This window comes from Oncorhynchus tshawytscha, linkage group LG05 (genome assembly GCF_018296145.1).
Source record: "Oncorhynchus tshawytscha isolate Ot180627B linkage group LG05, Otsh_v2.0, whole genome shotgun sequence".
Classification (NCBI taxonomy): Eukaryota; Metazoa; Chordata; class Actinopteri; order Salmoniformes; family Salmonidae; genus Oncorhynchus; species Oncorhynchus tshawytscha.
In genome coordinates, this window is record NC_056433.1 from 69,415,655 (window position 1) to 69,437,586 (window position 21,932).

The 21,932-nt window shown below is 42.7% G+C and overlaps 1 protein-coding gene across 11 annotated transcripts in view; it reads left to right on the forward strand.

The window, feature by feature from the left end:
* The window catches only part of ptprfa (protein tyrosine phosphatase receptor type Fa), a 384,726-nt gene that overhangs the window by 92,269 nt on the left and 270,525 nt on the right, over positions 1–21,932 (forward strand). For 9 of the 11 annotated variants that reach the window (XM_042322292.1, XM_042322296.1, XM_042322294.1 and 6 more), the window contains exon 1: positions 8,333–8,807. The exons of 1 other annotated variant lie outside the window; for it this stretch is intronic. The gene's annotated coding sequence lies outside the window, so the exon portion shown is untranslated. Of the gene's footprint in view, positions 1–8,332; positions 8,808–21,932 lie in introns of those variants that run through there. One more of the 11 variants, XM_042322301.1, reaches the window with a different exon arrangement.

Sequence of the window (21,932 nt, forward strand, 5' to 3'; positions counted from 1 at the left end):
TCTATTCATCCCTCCCTCCCTCCCTCTATCCCTCCCTCTATTCATCCCTTGCTCCATGCAGTGATTCCATTTATGCGTTCACCACTGGATGCCTTCCCAATAACTCCACACACCAGGTGGAACACACACACACACACATTTTAATTACTTTATTTGAATCCAAAAATCACATTACAGTCAATAAGGATTCAAACATTTCATAGGTCACGCACATATACAGTGGTGGAAAAAGTACCTAATTGTCTTTAGGAGTGTAGTGAAGTAAAAGTAGTCAAAATATAAATAGTAAAGTAATGTACAGATACCACAAAAAAACGACTTAAGTAGCAACTCTTGAGGGGATCACTATGGTAGCTATGGACACATGCTCAAGATCAAGCTATTAGGATACACATAATATGAAAAGTGTGTGCATGATAAAGTAGTAGAACATTCCAAATGTGTAGGGAGACTGCCAGAATGAAGTACAACTGTATAATAGCATACCCACAATGGGGATCAGGAGGATCCTCAATTAGTACTTGAATATATTGCAGGGAAAACAAGGCTTGCCTTAAACAGTCTTATCCATAGTTGTCAGTTTAATGTACTAAGATTTTCAGGGGTAAACTAAACTTTTTGGAGAAAGGAGACAATTCCCAGGCAACTTTCAGCCATTTTGGTGCCACAACAGCCCTTCCTTTCCATGGGAGAGCATCTTCAGCTGGCTGAAAGTGAACAGCAGGATCTAAAAGACAGGAGGTCTGCTGGAACAGTCTCATAAGGGTTTGAAAACAAAATCGTTTCATTGAAAGGCTCACTTTTCAGGTCAGGTTAGATTAACCCTAAAAAAAAATAGAAAAAAAATAGAAAATAATTTATTTAAAAAATTACTTCTGTATACTTCCCTCAGGGGTACTGTCCCCTGAGGGAATAAGTTACTTGAAAGTATTTTTACTTAAGTACTTTAAACCACTGGATATAGGGACATTTCTTCTCCACACAGAAGGCTGCTCATGACAGCTGACACAGAGCAGTACCTTGCTAGCTGCTTTGCCTTTGTCCTATGCAATCTGAAGGCCACATACTGTCAGCCTATGTACATGGTCAAGACTCCCAAATATCACACACACACACACACACACACACACACACACACACACACACACACACAAACACACAGTCTACTAACCTCTGTGACCTCACCGCGCTGCCTGTCTTCATCCTTTTTGTTATTCATTCTGTTTGTTTTTAGACGAGGGGCTCTTTGTACATCTCATCTCTCTTCTCTTCTCCTCTCCTCTCTTCTCTCTTCTCTCTCTTCTCCTCTCTTCTCTCTTCTCTCTCCTCTCTCTTCTCTCCTCTCTTCTCTCTTCTCTCTCTTCTCTTATCTCTTCTCCTCTCCTCTTTTTTTATTCATTCTGTTCATTTAAAAAAAAGAGTGGCTCTTTGTTCATCTTTTCTCCTGTCTTCTCCTCTTCTCTTTTCTCTTCTCTTTTCTCTTCTCCTCTCTTCTCTGCTCCTCTGGCCAGTCAGCTGAACGTTCTTTAATTGTCCTCAGAAGAATAAAATAAGTCTGAATGTTTAAAGGTATTTTGTTTGTTCTGTGTTCTCCCTGTGCTTCAGCTGACTGAGAAACAACAGGGTATGAGAACGCAGCAGAGCCAGTCAGAGAGCATAGGATGAATCTCATAATGAATTATGTTAGCTCACTGTGTGTGTGTGTGTGTGTGTGTGTGTGTGTGTGTGTGTGTGTGTGTGTGTGTGTGTGTGTGTGTGTGTGTGTGTGTGTGTGTGTGTGTGTGTGTGTGTGTGTGTGTGTGTGTGTTCTCATATTGAATTATGTTAGCTAACAGGGAGAGGAGGATAATAAATAACACGGCACCACAAAGCCAACAGGTGAACAGGCAGGAGCCCTGACGCACTCAGACGCATACACACACACAACATGAAGAGTGTGTGTGCCTGCTCCATCCATGTGTGTGTGTCTACCCATACCTGCCTCGACTAATGCAGCTTGTAAGGGAAGAGAGGGAGAGAACCTATAGAAAAGCATGGTGATCAGTTGCCTCTGTATGATCATGATCATGTATTTCAACAGAGGAATAAAAGATCTCAACCATCACTTACCACAGCAGAGACAACAGAGAGGAAGACAAGCTGAAGGTGCCCTGGTTGGTAGACTGGGTGAATGTCAACTTCTGCCCACCCACTCCTCTGACAGCCAAGCTCTCAGGGAAGCGTGTGTGTGTGCGTGTGAGAGTGCGTTCGTGCAATGTGTGTTTTCACATGTGTGCATGATGACTAGGCTGTGGGGCATGTGTGTGTTCCTCTGTACCTCCTCAGCCCTGTTTAGTCAGTTCGTGTGCTGAGCAGAGCTGGAGGAGAGAGAGGAGAGCAGATGCTCTGGCTTTGCCCAACGTGCCTTTACATTGACACATTTCCTCTTTTAATTCAGCTATTTAAATGCATCTCCAGTTTTTCAATACCTCCTGGGATAACCCATGAAAAATTATTTGTTGTCTGCATTCTGCTCCATGCACAATGGTACATAGGACAATAACACACACTCCTAGTCATCCTTGCTAGAAGAGTGGAGAACAGTAAACATTACACAAAGTTCCAAAAGAATAAAGACATGTCAAGTGCCATATTATGTAAACTCAGCAAAAAAAGAAACAGCCCTTTTTTAGGACCCTGTCTTTCAAAGATAATTCGTAAAAATCTAAATAACTTCAAAGATCTTTATTATAAAGGGTTTAAACACTGTTTCCCTGCTTGTTCAATGAACCATAAACAGTTAATGAACATGCACCTGTGGTAAGACACTAACAGCTTACAGACGGTAGGCAATTAACTTCTCAGTTATGAAAACTTAGGACACTAAAGAGGCCTTTCTACTCACTCTGAAAAACACCAAAAGAAAGATGCCCAGTGTCCCTGCTTATCTGTGTGAACGTGCCTTAGGCATGCTGCAAGGAGGCATGAGGACTGCAGATGTGGCCAGGGCAATAAATTGCAATGTCCGTACTGTGAGATGCCTAAGACAGCGCTACAGGGAGACAGGACGGACAGCTGATCGTCCTCACAGTGGCAGACCACTTGTAACAACACCTGCACAGGATCGGTACATCCGAAAATCACACCTACAGGACAGGTACAAGATGGCAACAACAACTGCCCGTGTTTCACCAGGAACTCACAATCCCTCCATCAATGCTCAGACTGTCCGCAATAGGCTGAGAGAGGCTGGACTGAGGGCTTGTAGGCCTGTTGTAAGGCAGGTCCTCACTAGACATCACCGGCAACAATGTCGCCTATGGACACAAACCCACTGTCGCTGGACCAGACAGGACTGGCAAAAGGTGCTCTTCACTGACGAGTCGCGGTTTTGTCTCACCAATTGGTGATGGTCTGATTCACGTTTATCGTAGAAGGAATGAGCATTACACCGAGGCCTGTACTCTGGAGCGGGATCGATTTGGAGGTGGAGGGTCCGTCATGTTCTGTGTCACAGCATCATCAGACTGAGCTTGTTGTCATTGCAGGCAATCTCAGCGCTGTGCGTTACAGGGAAGACATCCTCCTCCCTCATGTGGTACCCTTCCTACAGGTTCATCCTGACATGACCCTCCAGCATGACAATGCCACCAGCCATACTGCTCGTTCTGTGCGTGATTTCCTGCTAGACAGGAATGTCAGTTTTCTGCCTTGGCCAACGAAGAGCCCGGATCTCAATCCCATTGAGCACGTCTGGGACCTGTTGGATCGGAGGGTGAGGGCTAGGGCCATTCCCCCCAGAAATATCCAGGAACTTGCAGATGCCTTGGTGGAAGAGTGGGGTAACATCTCACAGCAAGAACTGGCAAATCTGGTGCAGTCCATGAGGAGGAGATGCACTGCAGTACTTAATGCAGCTGGTGGCCACACCAGATACTGACTGTTACTTTTGATTTTGACTCCCCCTTTGTTCAGGGATACATTATTCAATTTCTGTTAGTCACATGTCTGTGGAACCTGTTCAGTTTATGTCTCGGTTGTTGAATCTTGTTATGTTCATACAAATATTTATTTTGCTGAAAAAAAACGCAGTTGACAGTGAGAGGACGTTTATTTTTTTGCTGAGTTTATACTGTATATACAGTGCTGTAATGATTTGCAAATAATTAAAGTACGAAAGGGAAAATAAATAAACATAAATATAGGTTGTATTTACAATGGTGTTTATTCTTCACTGGTTGCCCTTTTCTTGTGACAACATGTCACAAATCTTGCTGCTGTGATGGCACACTGTGGTATTTCACCCAGTAGATATGGGAGTTTATCAAAATTGGATTTGTTTTCAAATTCTTTGTGTGTCTGTGTAATCTGAGGGAAATATGTGTCTCTAATATGGTCATACATTAGCAGGAGGTTAGGAAGTGCAGCTCAGTTTCCACCTTCTCTCTCCCTCTGCCTCTGCCTCTCCCGCTCTCTCTCTCCGTCTCTCTCTGTCTCTCTCTCTGTCTCTCTCTCTATCCTCTCTCTCTGTTTCTCTCTCCGTTTCTCTCTCTCTTTCTCTCTCTTTCTCTCTCTCACTCACTATCGTTCTCTCTGTTTCTCTCTCACTCTATCATTATCTCTCTGTCTCTCTCTCTCTATCCTCTCTGTTTCTCTCTCAGTTTCTCTCTCTCTTTCTCTCTCTCTCTCTCTTTCACTATCGTTCTCTCTGTTTCTCTCTCACTCTATCATTATCTCTCTGTCTCTCTCTCTCTCTATCCTCTTTGTTTCTCTCCATTTCTCTCTCTCTCTCTTTCTCTCTCTCTCTCTCTCTCTCTCTCTCTCTCACTATCGTTCTCTCTGTTTCTCTCTCACTCTATCGTTATCTCTCTGTCTCTCTCTCTCTATCCTCTCTGTTTCTCTCTCCGTTTCTCTCTCTCTCTCTCTCTCTCTCACTATCGTTATCTCTCTGTTTCTCTCTCACTCTATCGTTATCTCTCTGTCTCTCTCTCACTCTCAGGATCTCAGCACCATTTCATTCCATTTAAAGGCTGTTTTTAGCCCTAGCCCTCTAGTAATGAAAGGTCTCTGTGAACACTCGTCCTTTAGTGGCACATAGTGAGTTAATAGCCACTCAACATAATGGTGAGAATTAAGGACGACATTAGCTAGCTTGTGAGTGTGCCTATTTACAGTTCCCCAAATGTGTGTGTGTGTGTGTGTGTGTGTGTGTGTGTGTGTGTGTGTGTGTGTGTGTGTGTGTGTGTGAGTGTGTGTGTGTCCGTCTATCATTCAATTCAATTGTTTTATCACGTATCCTTGCTTTAGTAAGTTGCAGCATAACTGTAGGCATGGGAGGTAGTGTTCCTCTTCACAGATGACTGGATTTCCTCCTGACACATTGTTTTTGAAAGCATGATTATGAGACGGTCATTAACCAGCCCTTCACGCTACTTATCAAGCGGACCTGTGTGTGTGTGTGTGTGCATGTGCGTCTGCGTTAGTGTGTGCCTGAGTCAGCGTTTCCGTTAGGAAAATGAGGCGCCTGATGTGACCAGCAGCATTTTAATTTACTGGACATTTGAGAAAATGACTGGACCCATATGCATTGGGTGCGTAACCTGATAAAGGCGTCCACCACGGTGCTCAGAGTGACAGAAATCACATGTAGATCATGGTAATTCATTTTAACAGAACATGCAAGTCGAGGATGCAATGAAGTGTGTTGTTCTTACCGTGCACTTTGAAGATGTTATAATAAATGTCCACATTTACTTTTCCTCACAAACAAGATGAGTAACAAATAGAAAAATCACTATCTTATGTCAATCTACTATCCCCCATAGTAGGAAAAATTCACCTATTCTATTGGTCAGCTTGTCGAGAAAGAAATAGGGACAGTTGTGGGATGAGAGATCCCAAATTTATACAACCAGTATTTATTTTTTTACATTTTATTTCACCTTTATTTAACCAGGTAGGCTAGTTGAGAACAAGTTCTCATTTACAATTGCGACCTGGCCAAGATAAAGCAAAGCAGTTCGACACATACAACAACACAGAGTTACACATGGAATAAACAAACATACAGTCAATAATACAGTAGAAAAATAAGTCTATATACAATGTGAGCAAATGAGGTGAGATAAGGGAGGTAAAGGCGAAGTAAATACAATATAGCAAGTAAAACACTGGAATGGTTGATTTGCAGTGGAAGAATGTGCAAAGTAGAGATAGAAATAATGGGGTGCAAAGGAACAAAATAAATAAATAAATACAGTAGGGGGAGAGGTAGTTGTTTGGGCTAAATTATAGATGGGCTATGTACAGGTGCAGTAATCTGTGAGCTGCTCTGACAGCTGGGGCTTAAAGCTAGTGAGGGAGATAAGTGTTTCCACTAGGCCTAAGCTATAGACAAAACATAGGAAAAGCAAGGAGGCTGATGGAACAGATCAGAACGTTTAGCTTAAAATGTTGAGAAACTATTATTTCTTCACATTATAAGTGCAGCATTGTGCACAAGACAGCAGACATTTAGAAAGAGGGGAGATGTGATATGTAACAACTACATGGGTTTCTAATATGACTAGGATGTGTTTTTGGCTACTGGACAATGAAAGAAAGTTGATATAAAATAATTGCCGCCACAGATATGGTTTGATTTTGGCTACTTTGAAGGACGGTAACACATACCTCAAAATATGTAGTAAAACGCTCAGGTTTCAAACAATTATTCTGCCTCCAGCTCATTGCAAAGTGGTGTGTGACGTGTTGATGAAAACTGCCTTCCGTTGCCTGTGTATTTGCTGTAGCAGATTTCCAGCTCAAAGGCTCTGTGTCTGTATGCTGTATACGTGTGATGAATAAGATACATAACAAATATACTGTACACGTGCCAATTTAATTTCATTAAATTATGCAAATTCACCAATAGACTGATAAGCATGACCATTCAAATGTATTTACATCAACTGGTATTTTCGTCAATGAATAGGCAAAAAAAAAAATCATAGTGGGATTTTTTCTTCACCTGGACAATTGGACGGCGCCAATTTAAATGATTGGCTTTTCTATTTTTTAATAGTCCAAAAGCCGGCTATTACTGGCTAATGGAAACCCTGGCCTGTGTGTGTATGTGTGTGCATGTGTGGGCGTGTGTGTCCATGTAATTGGAATGGGGGAAGAAATGCCACCAGCCTCATCTGCTTCCTTTGCCAGGTGGTCATTCACACACACACACACACACACACACACACACACACACACACACACACACACACACACACACACTTTCATGTTCCATGTTTCTTTCGACCCAGTGAAATTGTATGGAGCTCATTTTTCTGGCATTTGTTAATCTGTCTGTGAGTAATGTGAGAAGTTTGAAAATGTGTTGTGTGATATTAGGATGTAATGAATCCTCCTCTCAACGCCCCCGTGGGAGTATGACCATGACATCTCTCAGGAGTATTACAGCTGGGCTTTCTTTCAGTTCGGCTTGAGAGAGAGAGAGGGGTTGTAGATGCAGTAGATGCTGCTGTTACCAGACCTATGTTCAAATCATATTTGCAGTCTAAGGTTTATTCTGTGCTAAGCGATCACAACCAAGCTCAAGGAAACAAAGAAATGCGTGCTGTTTTAGTTCAGCTTGACTGACAGACATACATGAACTGTACAGGCTGCAGGAAACAGGTTGAAAGTGAAAACGGACACAGAGGGTTATTCTACGTTCAGTTGAAGCACCACTCAGTCATAAGCAATCAGTAGTGCCTCGCTCAAGTAAACACAGGAATGCACTCTCACTAGCTCCTTCAACTCAACAAAATATGCTTTGGATAAAAGTTTGCAGCAATAACACCTCACTGGGCACACACTGGTTGACTCAACACTGTTTCCACGTCATTTCAATGAAATTACGTTGATCCCACGTGGAATAAAAGTTGAATTGACGTCTGTGCCCAGTGGGACACTTCTTGAACGGTCTTTAGCTTTATAATAGCTATTTTATTCGTTCAGACAGGTTGAGTTTGAACTGAAAATTAATGTTCCTTTTAAACTCTTTCACCTCGCAAACCGGATTAGCAGTACAGCTGGTTAGAGAGAGTCCGTATTCATGTTTTCACACAAATAACGACTCCTCCATAGTCAGCAACACAACCTAACCTGAATCCCCTTCCCCACCCCCACTCTCTGTTTGTCTCTCCTTCCCTTTTGTTCTGGCGCCAGGTGAAGTGGGAGAGAGGGGGAAGGTCTGGCTCTACCTGTGTAGAATAAAACTTGTCAACAAACCCTCCAATTGGCCAAGGCCCCTTTACAACCCATCCCCCAAAATGCTGTCTGAAACTCAACACCTGTGACATCATACTAGGGCATTGGCTGTGGCTGGGCTGGCCTGTTCAGAGCTCAGTGGGTATTCAGTTGAGAGTGTCTCAGGAGACATCGAGCTCCAGTGACCCCAGCAAGACTCCCAGGATTCAGTGGAATCTCTATGGACGGTGGCCTGTTCACACAGCATAGCAAGGAGACCAGGCAGTGGCAGGCAGTTCGAGAAGCTCCAGCCAGAGGAGCTAGACTAGAGAGCAGTTCATTTGAAGTGCTGCAACCTTCCTTCTTTCCCTACTTCTTTGCCTCCACCTGTAGCGGCTAGCCCCAACCACCCGGGCTATTTCACACGCTCTCTCTCTCTCTCTCGGACTGCAGACTGACTGAGCTTTTATGCTAAAGGACTAAAGGATTTTGTGTGGAGTCTTTTTGTATTTTTTTTAGGAATAATATCACAAGTTTTAAAGAGGATCATTTTCCTGGTGCGTTTCTTTCACGGTGTATTTTTCAGTTGGACCTTGAAATGGGTAAGTGTGTCTCTTCATCTCGCTTCGCTTTGTTGTTCAGAAAATAGATTTTATAAAGAAGAAGTGGTCACATGTAAATCATACTAAGGAAAGTTGGTCTTCTGTATAAAATTAGTATTTGCTGTACAGAGGTTAATTTAGATGAATTTGATATTTTGTGGTTAAAGCGATTCTCACAGTTTCCTAGGTGCTACATTATCTAGAGCCAGATTTGTCTTGTTTGAATGGAAAATTCCAACCTCAATTGTTTCCGTCCATTAACAAAGTTCCCCCACCTGTTCAAAGTAAACAAACACACACAAAGCAATCACAGAATGTTGACTAAAAGCCTATCGCCTCTCATAGTTGTTTTTGCCCTGAGCTACCAGTACTATGGTGAGTCGCCAAGCTGACAGTTTGTGTGTGACTGTGAGCATGTAGAGGCTGGGGGCCTGTGTGTGTTCTCCACGAGGTCCCCGTCTCCCACTGTAATCTCAGTATACTGAACCCAAGGCCAGTATCTATATTTTGCCTGTAGTTTTTTATGTAACAACCTCAGTTTTAGAAAAGAAGCTGTATTTGTTAAGTGAGCGTTATTGTAGGAAAGTGAAGAATCTGTCATAAAGCTTCATATTGTGCCTGGATGAACATTCTCAAGATAATAAATCAAGCTATAATTTCCTTTAATGTTCAGCATGAAAATAATAAACTGTAAGTGGCTTAATTAGTCAGTCATCTTTTTTGTAGCTGGTTGTGGGTCGTTCCACGAAACGAGTGCCTTTTGCGTCCCTGTGTTATTTTAAGTAGAACTTGTGCAGTAATTATACATTCTAAAAGCCTGTTATATTAAATTGCGTGCCCTTTAATCTAGACCACATGAAAAATTCAATAAATCAGTTTTTTTATATGATTAAAGATTTGCTAAAGTGCCAAAATTTTGTCATGTCCCTCCACTTAACCCCAACGTTTCTCCAGGTTTTCACAGTCATTGTAAAGCCCTAGTGATGTTCTTGCTCTGACATAGTCATTTCTGAAGATTATTTCTGATTAGTGATTTATTTTAAGGTAAAAAAAACAACAACCTGTCCCTCATTTTAAGGTCAACCCTGTTACGTGAACTGAACTGTCATTTTAATATGGTGAAACTATTCCTTTTAAATATTATTATTTTATAAAGAAACATTCACCATCTAATAGTTAATGGTAGTGTAAAAACAGGTGAGCTAGTTCTACTCTTTTTGGCCATTTTCTGGTGTTTTGTGGTGGAAAACCGAGCGGTCAAGTATAACAAGTCAACCCTGTTACACATAGACAGGCTAGAAATGTTTGAACAATTTCAATTAATTTGTGACGCTTGCATTCAATTGCCACTCCCTGTTGCACACAACAAGCTTCCATTCCCCCTGTCACAAGGGGATTCATGGCTGACTGAAATAAAATCATCAACAATGTTACAGTCAACCATGTTACGGTCAACCATGTTACTTTATTTGAAACTTACTATAGTCTTTTTTTTACCTTTTGAGATGGGAGAACTCATTATTTTACCTGTTGAGATGGGAGAACTCATTCTTTTACCTGTTGAGATGGGAGAACTCATTCTTTTATTAAGTTTGAACATGTTCTGTTTATGACAGAATGTATACATTTGCTGAAAAAAATAGTCACAGTACTCAAAAGGCAGCCAATTGGTGGAATGACCCTTGTAGTAAAATAAAAGGACAATATGGATGTTGCATTGAAAGAATAAAAACAAGCAGGTCTTTCCACGTATGAATTTCATCCTTATCTTAAAGAAAATAGTCCAATTTCTATGAACTCATGAACCCTTCTTTCATAGTTAGTGCCATAACTGCGGGAATATGTTTGGGAATGTTTTTTGTTGCGCTACAGAAGGCTATTCGGTCCGCTAATACAGGACTAATAAAGACCCAGTGACCTGCAAAAAAAATTAAATATAGAACATTTTTTGTGATTTTTTAAATTTTTATTCAGATTTTTTTTCTGCAGCTCCCCCAGCACCCCTACTTCCTGCAGCTATGGATAGTGCACTACATCAGAGATAACGTGTCTTTTGGTGAGCATGTACTTAAACCTGCTCACCTAAACAAGCTGTCTGTCTTGCTTTGTTCACCAGAGAGCTAGGAGCCTCTCAAGGGAGTGATTACATTTCAGCAGCTAGGCTTATGGATATGTCCTAAATGGTACCCTAGTCCCTATGTAGTGCACTTCTTTTGACCAAGGCCCATAGGAAATAGGGTGCCATTTGGGGTACAACCTACGTCTTTCAATCAGACTATTGTCAGCAGGCTAATCCCACAGTCCCTCTCTACTGTCGGTTAGTCATTCATTTACACAGTCACCATTTACCTCTTGGTGGCCTACATGTTGCTACACCTCGCTCCTATTCATAATGACACTGTGTGTGTGTGTGTGTGTGTGTGTGTGTGTGTGTGTGTGTGTGTGTGTGTGTGTGTGTGTGTGTGTGTGTGTGTGTGTGTGTGTGTGTGTGTATATATATGTTTGTGTATGTGTGTGTGTGAAAGTAGCAACAAGAAAGGAAAAGAGACAACAAAGCAGGTGGCCCCTAGCTAACAGAGAAAATAGGAAAAATCCCTCAATAAAAAAAAGATTCCAGACAGGCAGTGGAAAACTCTAACCTGCTACTCTCTTTCTCTCTCTCTCTCTCTCTCTCTCTCTCTCTCTCTCTCTCTGTGTGTTTCTCTCTTTCTCTGTCTCTCTGTCTCTCTGTCTCTCTGTCTCTGTCTCTCTTTCTTTCTCTCTCTCTCTCTCTCTCTCTCCCTATCTGTCTCTCTGTCTCTCCCTCTCTCTCTCTCTCTCTCTCTCTCTCTCTGTGTTTCTCTCTTTCTCTGTCTCTCTGTCTCTCTGTCTCTGTCTCTCTCTCTTTCTCTTTCTCTTTCTCTTTCTTTCTCTCTCTCTCTCTCTCTCCCTATCTGTCTCTCTGTCTCTCTCCCTCTCTCTCTGTCTCTCTCTTTCTCTTTCTTTCTTTCTCTCTCTCTCTCTGTCTCTCTCTCTCTCTTTCTGTTTTCTCTCTCTCTCTCTCTCTCTCTCTCTCTCTCTCTCTCTCTCTCTCTCTCTCTCTCTCACTCTCTGTCTCTCTCTCTCTCACTCTCTGTCTCTCTCTCTCTCACTCTCTGTCTCTCTCTCTCTCACTCTCTGTCTCTCTCTCTCTCTCTGTCTCTCTCTCTCTGTCTCTCTCTCTCTCTCTCTGTCTCTCTGTGTGTCTCTCTCTCATTTCCTCTTGGCATGGGAAACACATGTTGAAATAGATAATAAACAAAAGTGAAATAATCAATAAAAAATTAACAGGAAACATTACAGTCAAAGGAAACATTACAGTCAAAGGAATAGACTCATTTCAAATGTCATATTATGGCTATGTACAGTATTATGATGGGTTGTATTTACAATGTTCTTCTCTGGTTGCCCTTGCTGCGCTCTCTCTTTCTCTCTAACTCTCTTTCTCTCTCTCTCTCTCTCTCTCTCTCTCTTTTTCTCACTCTCTCACTGTCTCTCTTTCTGTCTCTCTTTCTCTCTCTCTCTTTCTCTCTCTCTCTAACCTCTTTCTCCCCCTATACCAGCAGCTCAGACCTTTCTGCCCCAGAATGACCAGCTCAGATTGGGGCTATTGTTAGGGAGCTGCTAGGGGTCTTCACCTTATCACTTTCTCCCTCCCCACCCATATGGTCCTATGACCTCTGCATTCTGCTCTTTATGAGTTGCTGCAGGGTGGATTCTTCAGGGCAGTAGCCTAGTCTTTTACTGCCCCCACCTTCTCTAGTCACGTCTCCTGAGGTCCTGTGCACCTCCTAAATGGCACCCTATTCTCTATATAGTGTACTACTTTTGACCAGAACCCTATGCTCCCTTAACAGCAGCGGTGAGAAGAGACTATATGGGCCCTGGTCAAAAACAGTGCACTATATAGGGAATAGGGTGCCATTTGGGATGCAGACCTGTGACCCCCATTTGCCTCTCTCGTCCACCCTGGCCCCCAGTCCGGCGCCATACAGCAGGAATCTGAGAGGAGGCTTTGCTGTGCTCACGGCAGGTTAATTGCATTTCAGATTCCTCCACTAATGGAGCTAATCCCGTCTTTGTGTAGTCTTCAACTCCGGATCTTTGCTGTTTGCTGTGTCATTGTATTGTAGCAGGTATTCATTGATTATTGTTGAGGCTTTGGTGGCTATGTTCTCGTTCTAGTCTCGTTGTGTTTGGTGTATATAGTCCTCCACAGGGTTGTTAGTGAGTGCAATCACACAAAGAGAGACACTTATGACTTGCATACAAAAAGATTTATACACACACACACACACACACACACATTTTTTGTGTTTTGTTCTTGTTCCATGTTTTGTTTGGATGTTTTCCTTCACAGGGGTTAGTAGCTGTGGCTCAGTTTATAGAGCATGAGGCTTGTAACACCAGTGTCTTGGGTTCGATTCCCATGGGTGACCAGTATGAAAATGTATGCACTCAATCTAAGACTTACACAGATACATAATTAAGGACACACACACATAGGTTGTAGCCTGGGGTTTAAGTCTAGCATTTTACCACATTTGAATGTGGATCAAACACATTTCTCTGTAACACTGGTAATTTGGTTTTCTTATGAAGGCAGTCTGTTTGTTTCTCTGCTCTTTGAAGTTTGGATTCAAAGTCCTGTCCCGCCTTAGAAGAAGAGTTCAAAATAGAATAATTTAATCACTGTTGGATTTTCTAGCTTCAGTTATTTAGGGTGTCATTCATGGATAGTTCTGCGTGCCAAATTGCATCCTATTCCCTATATAGTGCACTGCTTTTGTAATCCCCAAAAATGTTTTGTGCTTCAAAAGTAGTGCACTATGTAGAGAATGGGGTGGCATTTGGGACGCAATCACTGTCTGACTCCTTCGCAGTCAACTTCAACTCTGTGTGTGGCCAAATGTGTGTGTGATATGTGAAACAGAGTCTTCACCCAAGCCATTTTGAATCTATTGTGAATCTATTGCTCTTGTTTTGTCTGAAATGACGGCCCCCACCTGGCAGTTGGACACTCCAATTAGTGATGATCCGTCTCATGCTTGTCAATATATGGTCTATCTATGTTATTTTATGGTCTATCTTTTATAAACTAGTGTTCGTCCCATTCTAAACCACAAAGTAACCTGTTAGTGTTCCTGTAAGGTAGTGAACCCGTGTGGCTATAGAATGTCTACAGGAGCAGATGCTCATTTGTGGTTCAGGCTCTCTGAACTCACTCAACTAATTTGCCTAAAGGAAAAATGTTTTTTTATCTCCCACGTCTTGACACTAATATTGATATGGAGGTTAGTATCAGTGTATCAGGGAGCCACTCCATCATGTCTCCTCTCTACTTCATTTCCTCTTCAAGTCTGTTGGCTACTGGGGATCCTCTCCATCATGTCTCCTCTCTACTTCATTTCCTCTTCAAGTCTGTTGGCTACTGGGGATCCTCTCCATCATGTCATCTTCATTTCCTCTTCAAGTCTGTTGGCTACTGGGGATCCTCTCTATCATGTCATCTTCATTTCCTCTTCAAGTCTGTTGGCTACTGGGGATCCTCTCCATCATGTCATCTTCATTTCCTCTTCAAGTCTGTTGGCTACTGGGGATCCTCTCTATCATGTCATCTTCATTTCCTCTTCAAGTCTGTTGGCTACTGGGGATCCTCTCTATCATGTCATCTTCATTTCCTCTTCAAGTCTGTTGGCTACTGGGGATCCTCTCCATCATGTCATCTTCATTTCCTCTTCAAGTCTGTTGGCTACTGGGGATCCTCTCCATCATGTCATCTTCATTTCCTCTTCAAGTCTGTTGGCTACTGGGGATCCTCTCTATCATGTCATCTTCATTTCCTCTTCAAGTCTGTTGGCTACTGGGGATCCTCTCCATCATGTCATCTTAATTTCCTCTTCAAGTCTGTTGGCTACTGGGGATCCTCTCTATCATGTCATCTTCATTTCCTCTTCAAGTCTGTTGGCTACTGGGGATCCTCTCTATCATGTCATCTTCATTTCCTCTTCAAGTCTGTTGGCTACTGGGGATCCTCTCCATCATGTCATCTTCATTTCCTCTTCAAGTCTGTTGGCTACTGGGGATCCTCTCCATCATGTCATCTTCATTTCCTCTTCAAGTCTGTTGGCTACTGGGGATCCTCTCTATCATGTCATCTTCATTTCCTCTTCAAGTCTGTTGGCTACTGGGGATCCTCTCTATCATGTCATCTTCATTTCCTCTTCAAGTCTGTTGGCTACTGGGGATCCTCTCCATCATGTCATCTTCATTTCCTCTTCAAGTCTGTTGGCTACTGGGGATCCTCTCCATCATGTCATCTTCATTTCCTCTTCAAGTCTGTTGGCTACTGGGGATCCTCTCTATCATGTCATCTTCATTTCCTCTTCAAGTCTGTTGGCTACTGGGGATCCTCTCCATCATGTCATCTTAATTTCCTCTTCAAGTCTGTTGGCTACTGGGGATCCTCTCTATCATGTCATCTTCATTTCCTCTTCAAGTCTGTTGGCTACTGGGGATCCTCTCCATCATGTCATCTTCATTTCCTCTTCAAGTCTGTTGGCTACTGGGGATCCTCTCCATCATGTCATCTTCATTTCCTCTTCAAGTCTGTTGGCTACTGGGGATCCTCTCTATCATGTCATCTTCATTTCCTCTTCAAGTCTGTTGGCTACTGGGGATCCTCTCTATCATGTCATCTTCATTTCCTCTTCAAGTCTGTTGGCTACTGGGGATCCTCTCCATCATGTCATCTTCATTTCCTCTTCAAGTCTGTTGGCTACTGGGGATCCTCTCCATCATGTCATCTTCATTTCCTCTTCAAGTCTGTTGGCTACTGGGGATCCTCTCTATCATGTCATCTTCATTTCCTCTTCAAGTCTGTTGGCTACTGGGGATCCTCTCCATCATGTCATCTTAATTTCCTCTTCAAGTCTGTTGGCTACTGGGGATCCTCTCTATCATGTCATCTTCATTTCCTCTTCAAGTCTGTTGGCTACTGGGGATCCTCTCTATCATGTCATCTTCATTTCCTCTTCAAGTCTGTTGGCTACTGGGGATCCTCTCCATCATGTCATCTTCATTTCCTCTTCAAGTCTGTTGGCTACTGGGGATCCTCTCCATCATGTCATCTTCATTTCCTCTTCAAGTCTGTTGGCTACTGGGGATCCTCTCTATCATGTCATCTTCATTTCCTCTTCAAGTCTGTTGGCTACTGGGGATCCTCTCCATCATGTCATCTTCATTTCCTCTTCAAGTCTGTTGGCTACTGGGGATCCTCTCTATCATGTCATCTTCATTTCCTCTTCAAGTCTGTTGGCTACTGGGGATCCTCTCTATCATGTCATCTTCATTTTCGCTTCAAGTCTGTTGCCCACCTCAGCAACAGGAGAGACCTTGATGTACCTTTGAAGTGTTGAAATGAAATGTGATGTGATGGCCCAACCTGTGGGTGGACACACAGTCCGCAACGTAGCCTGAATACCGCGTCTAGTCTGGCTCTACCGGTTCACTGCCCTAACTGGACATCTGTAAGCCCTGGCTATGTCCCAAACGGCACCCTATCCTCTATATAGTGCGCTGCTTTTAACCAGAGGGCTAGTGCACTACAAAGGGACTGGGGTGCCATTTGGCATGAATACTAGGCTCCATCCAGAGAGAGGAGGAGGAGTCCTGTCCAGACATGCCCTGTGAATGCAGAGAGAGAAGGCTGTGATGACAGGATTTGTGTCCTGAGAGAAGACAGACATGCTCCATGTTCACTTCACAAGCCTTGGCAGATGGCAAGCATGACAATAAGGTACTGTATGGGGGGGAGGGGATGGATTCCTTAAGTGTCTGTGTCATCATTCATGTATGATTCATGTTTCCTGAAAACCTTCTCTGACATTTCTCACAGTTGATCAAATGATACATGTAGGCAAAGCATTTTTGGCTATTTAGGCTTTATTGGACTATTATTGATAGTTAGCTAGATACATTGAAGCAGAGCAGAATCATGTATTTGCTTATTGATGATAGCTATAACCAGGAGAGAATTGTGTTAATATAATGCATATAGAATGCAAATATAATGCTGATCCTGGCTATGGACACGTTGAGTGACAGAGTGCCACGGCTGAGCCACAGGCTGAGAGGGACCTGCCTCTGTAATGTGACACATGTCTCCTGGAGTGAGTCCATGAGAGAATGTGTCACCCAGGCTGTGTGTGTGTCCATGCGTGTGTGTGCTGTGACCCTTCACGTCCCTGCTACGCCCAACCACAGCCTGAAAGACAAGGGGAATTAGCAGAGTTTGTATTTAACAGTGTTTATTAACCCAGTCAAGTGTCCAGCTGTCATTGAAGGATATGTCACCTAAAATGCAATGTTGCCTGGCCCATAGAACTAACAGCTGGCCAATCTAGGACCTAGATTTGGGATTGTCAATTGTTAAATCCACTTCAATCAGTGTAGATAAAGGGCAGGAATCAGGTAGAAAAAAAGATTTTAAGCCTCGAGACATTTGAGACATGGATTGTGTATGTGTGCCATTCAGAGGGTGAATGGGCAAGACAACAGATTTAAGTGCCTTTGAACGGGGTACGATAGTATCTGCCAGACGCACCGGTTTGAGTGTGTCAAGAACTGCAACGCTGCTGGGTTTTTCATGCTCAAAAGTTGCCCATGTGTATAAAGAATGGTGCCCCACCCGAAGGACATCCAACCAACTTGACACAACTAAGGGAAGCATTGGAGTCAACATGGTCCAGCATCCCTGTGGAACGCCTTCGACACCTTGTAGAGTCCATGTCCTGACGAACTGAGGATGTTCTGATGGCAAAAAGGGGTGTAATTCAATATTACGAAGGAATTTCTAATGTACATTCAGTGTACACCTTACCAGGTGTAAATATAAGGCTTGTCACCTTAGCATAGGGGGCAGATTAGGATGGGACACATGAAAGGAAAAACCTTAGCGATTACAGCATCGCCATAGGGGACAGAATCATATTTGATTTCAACACTTGGCGTGAAACTAAATTGGAATAGATTCCATGTTATCTCATTTCCACATGCACTGTACATTAAAGACATAGCTTTACATGCACACACCAGAAACATACGTCTCCAATCTGTGCTTGTTTCCCAGTACAAACCTGTTTTCACATAAAGTAGGCGTATGTCACAACACACACTAGCATCTCTGTCTAAACTATATGTGCATTGTGTTTCCTTAGTCACCCATCTAATGCTGACAGACTGTTGCCTTATGTAAATCAGCCTTGGAACAGAAGCCTTTAAAGTCTCTCTCTGCGCTGTGTGTGATGTCCCAGCCTTCCTGCACAGCGCTACACTGCAGGTTAAAACCCAGCTCTCTTTGGAGTGGCCCGCCACTGTGACGTTAGCCCTGTTCAATCCTGGTACATTATAATAGCTTCTCTTTTGTTATCAGGCCACATGATCTGGCTTCAACGCTGTTTGTGTTTAATGAATAACACAAATATAATGTAACACACTGATTTTTTTTGGGCCCCAACAACATTGATTTTCCTTGATTTGGTCCCAGTCCTCGCTGTGCTGCTCTGTAGCTCCACATGGCCTTGTTGACTCTGGAGTGTACATCCCAAATGGCCACCTATTATCTACATAGTGCACTACTTTTGACCAGAGCCCTTTGGGCTATGTAGGGAATAGGGTTTCATTTGGGACACCTCCATGGCCTGAGGTTAAATGGTTTCTTTTGCTGGGTTCTGTGTTTAAACAGGACCGAGACAGAACAGACCACTAGGTTGCATCTAGCTCTGTCATTGTAATAACACCGTTTCAGTCCATTCTTCACAATCCACTGACTTGATTACGGTTCCTAGAAAAACATTGGATTCTGGTTCCTTTGATTTGATTATGTTTTAGGTTTTAAAAATGATATTTTAAAATCCCAGAAGAAAACACATGAATGCATTATACATCACTTATTTAAACTGGTCCTCAAATTCACTTCTTCCTAATTCAGATATCCAGAATTATAATAACAAAAATGAGCGCAGAATGTCTACTCTATTTTCATTAAGAACTTGAATGCATCCAAATTCTATTTCTTGTGTTTTTCTAGGGTTTAATTTCTACTTTATCTCATTGTGTAGCTGTTGATCTAAATTTGACTTAATTTCAGAGCCTGAGAGCAATGTAAGTGCTTGGAATAAATTAGTCAGAAAGGGCTCATTATTCACAATAATGTATTAGGACGTCATGATGTCAGACCTCTAGAATTAATCTAGTGATTGATATGATTGGTGATTGATGACTACAGCCACTAATAGTGTTCCGTTAATGTATCAATGCTTTCTGAAGGGCACTTCCTGTTTCTGTGCTCCAGCAGTCAGCTGATTGGCTGACAACTGGTGTTCTAGGTTTTGTCCTAAATGACACTCCATTCCCTATATTCCCTCTGGTCGAAAGTAGTGCACTTTGTATGGAATAGTGTGGCATTTGGGACTACCCAGCAGCCTCTGCGGCATTTATAACCCAAAAGACTATAAACCTGTCCAACAGCTTGTGTCTGTCCGTCTCCCTGAGCTGGTGAGCGGTTCCACTGCCAATCACCCGTCAATGTACATGTGTTCAACAGCCTTTACCAATCCCCTGTCTGATATGGTTGTTTAACTGACGGCACTTCAGAGTTAGACGTTTTCAATGTTGTAGCTATGCACTTCATAGGAAGAAGAAACATATGGAAGGAGGTGATGTATGTCTCAAATGTATGTTTATTTATTTTCCCTTGTGTACTTGAACTGTTTGCACATCGTCACAATACTGTATTTAGACATAATATGACATTTGAAATGTCTCTATTCCTTTGGAACTTTTGTGAGTGTAATGTTTCATATTCATTATTTATTGATTATTTCACTTTTGTTTATTATCTATTTCACTTGCTTTGACAATGTAAACATGTTTTCCATGTCAATAAGGCCCTTTGAATTGAATTGATAGAAAGATAAAGGGTTGTGCGGGAGAGAGAGATGGAGAGAGAGAGAGATGGAGAGAGAGAGAGAGAGAGAGAGAGAGAGAGAGAGAGAGAGAGAGAGAGATGGAGAGAGAGAGAGAGATGGAGAGAGAGAGAGAGAGATGGAGAGAGAGAGAGAGAGAGATGGAGAGAGAGAGAGAGATAGAGAGATAGATGAGAGAGATAGAGAAATAGATGATGAGAGATGGAGAGAGAGAGAAATAGATGGAGAGACAGAGAGATAGAGAAATAGATGGAGAGAGAGAGATAGATGGAGAGAGAGAAATAGTTGGAGAGAGAGAGAAATAGATGGAGAGATAGAGAAATAGATGGAGAGAGATAGAGAAATAGATGGGGAGACAGAGAGATAGAGAAATAGATGGAGAGAGAGAGAGATGGAGAGAGAGAGATAGATGGAGAGAGAGAGACAGAGATAGATGGAGAGATAGAGAGAAATAGATGATGAGAGATGGAGAGAGAGAGAAATAGATGGAGAGAGACAATGAGATGGAGAGAGAGATGGAGAGAGAGACAGAGAGATGGAGAAATAGATGGAGAGAGACAGAGAGGTAGAGAAATAGATGGAGAGAGAGAGGGATGGAAAAATAGATGGAGAGAGACAGAGAGAGAGACAGAGACAGGACATCATGATGGAGGACGGTACTGTAGGTAGAAACCTAACATGTGTCTGAAGAAGCACAATGTTTTGTACACTATGTAGGTAACTGATAGTCTGGGAGTGTGTAAATCCTGTCTGGGCAGCATTGATAGAGGGCCAGAGGGAGAGCTATGAAAGAGAGAGGGAGTGTATGTGAAAGAAAGAAGAGATGAGAAGGGTTGAGCTGTCCTCTAGGGAATACAGGGCTCTGTTAGAGCAACATCTCTCTCATAACCCCGGTCCCATAAAACTGATGTCACTGGCTACTCATAAAAACACTGTCACTTCTGAATTCCTTTTCTTCATCATTTATCAATTATGTTTTGGGTTAAGTGAATGGTGAATTTAAGCTCTGGCGAATGCAGCAGTAGAAGCAGACTTGATTCTCCTAATTCAGCTACAAGCATAGAGTCCTCCACAGAGCCTCAGAGAGTTCTGGCCCACATCATCTTTGATGCATTTTTCAATGGCTTCACCAACTCTGAACTGCTCTTATCTCTCTGGACTTTGGAGCAGTGTACAGAAAAGCAATCTGAGACCTAATAAACCAGAGCTCTTAACAGGAAACTGAGGCTGGACTTGCAAAGAGGATGACAGGAACTCTCCCTCTCTTCTCTCTCTCTCTCTCTCTCTCTCTCTGTTTCTCTCTCTCTCTCCATCTCTCTCCAACCCTCTCTCTCTCTCTCTCTGTTTCTCTCTCTCTCCATCTCTCTCCAACCCTCTCTCTCTCTCTTGTCACTCTTGGTTAATTCTCCCTGACACTGTGTAGCTGCATGGGTTTGTTGCTTTCCTGAGTAAAATCACATCTGCATCGAGTTTGCTTTAATGACTTCCTAAAATAGGCACATCTCAAAACAATGTATTCATAGTATGTGCATTTGGACCAATTCCTCTGCTTGAATTGCAATAGGCCCGTTTGTTTGATTTGCTCATGATGAGGACCTCTACATTGTTATTGAGACATCTTTCCACCGTGGCATAAAGGACCAGGATGTTGTAGCTTGTTATTGTAATAGAGGCACTTCAATGACATTGAGCTGCTTATTGCTGTGTTGTCAATGGAGACATTTTAATAGAAACGATCTTGAGGGTCCTCTCCTCTCTGTAATTATTCAAGAGTTCCAAACATCAGATATCATATAGGATATTGTATCTGCAGTAGAGTGTCAGTAGAGTTGTGAGGTTCTGTATCCTGCCTGCTTCCCTCTCTGCCTCCCTGCCTGGCTACGTTTATAGTGTTCTATATCTTCTGCAGAGTGGTGGGGAGATAGGTCTGTATCCTCCTTGCCTCCCTGCCAGGCAGTCAGCTTGGCTGAGTTAAGATGGCTGGTTCTCCTGGCTTTGTCTAACTATCACGACTGCTGCAGCTTCCCTCACACAGGCACTGCAGGGACACAGGGAGAGAGAAGTAGCTGACCAGTAGCTGTTCAGGACTGTGTTTATTAACTCCGCCCAGGATCTCATG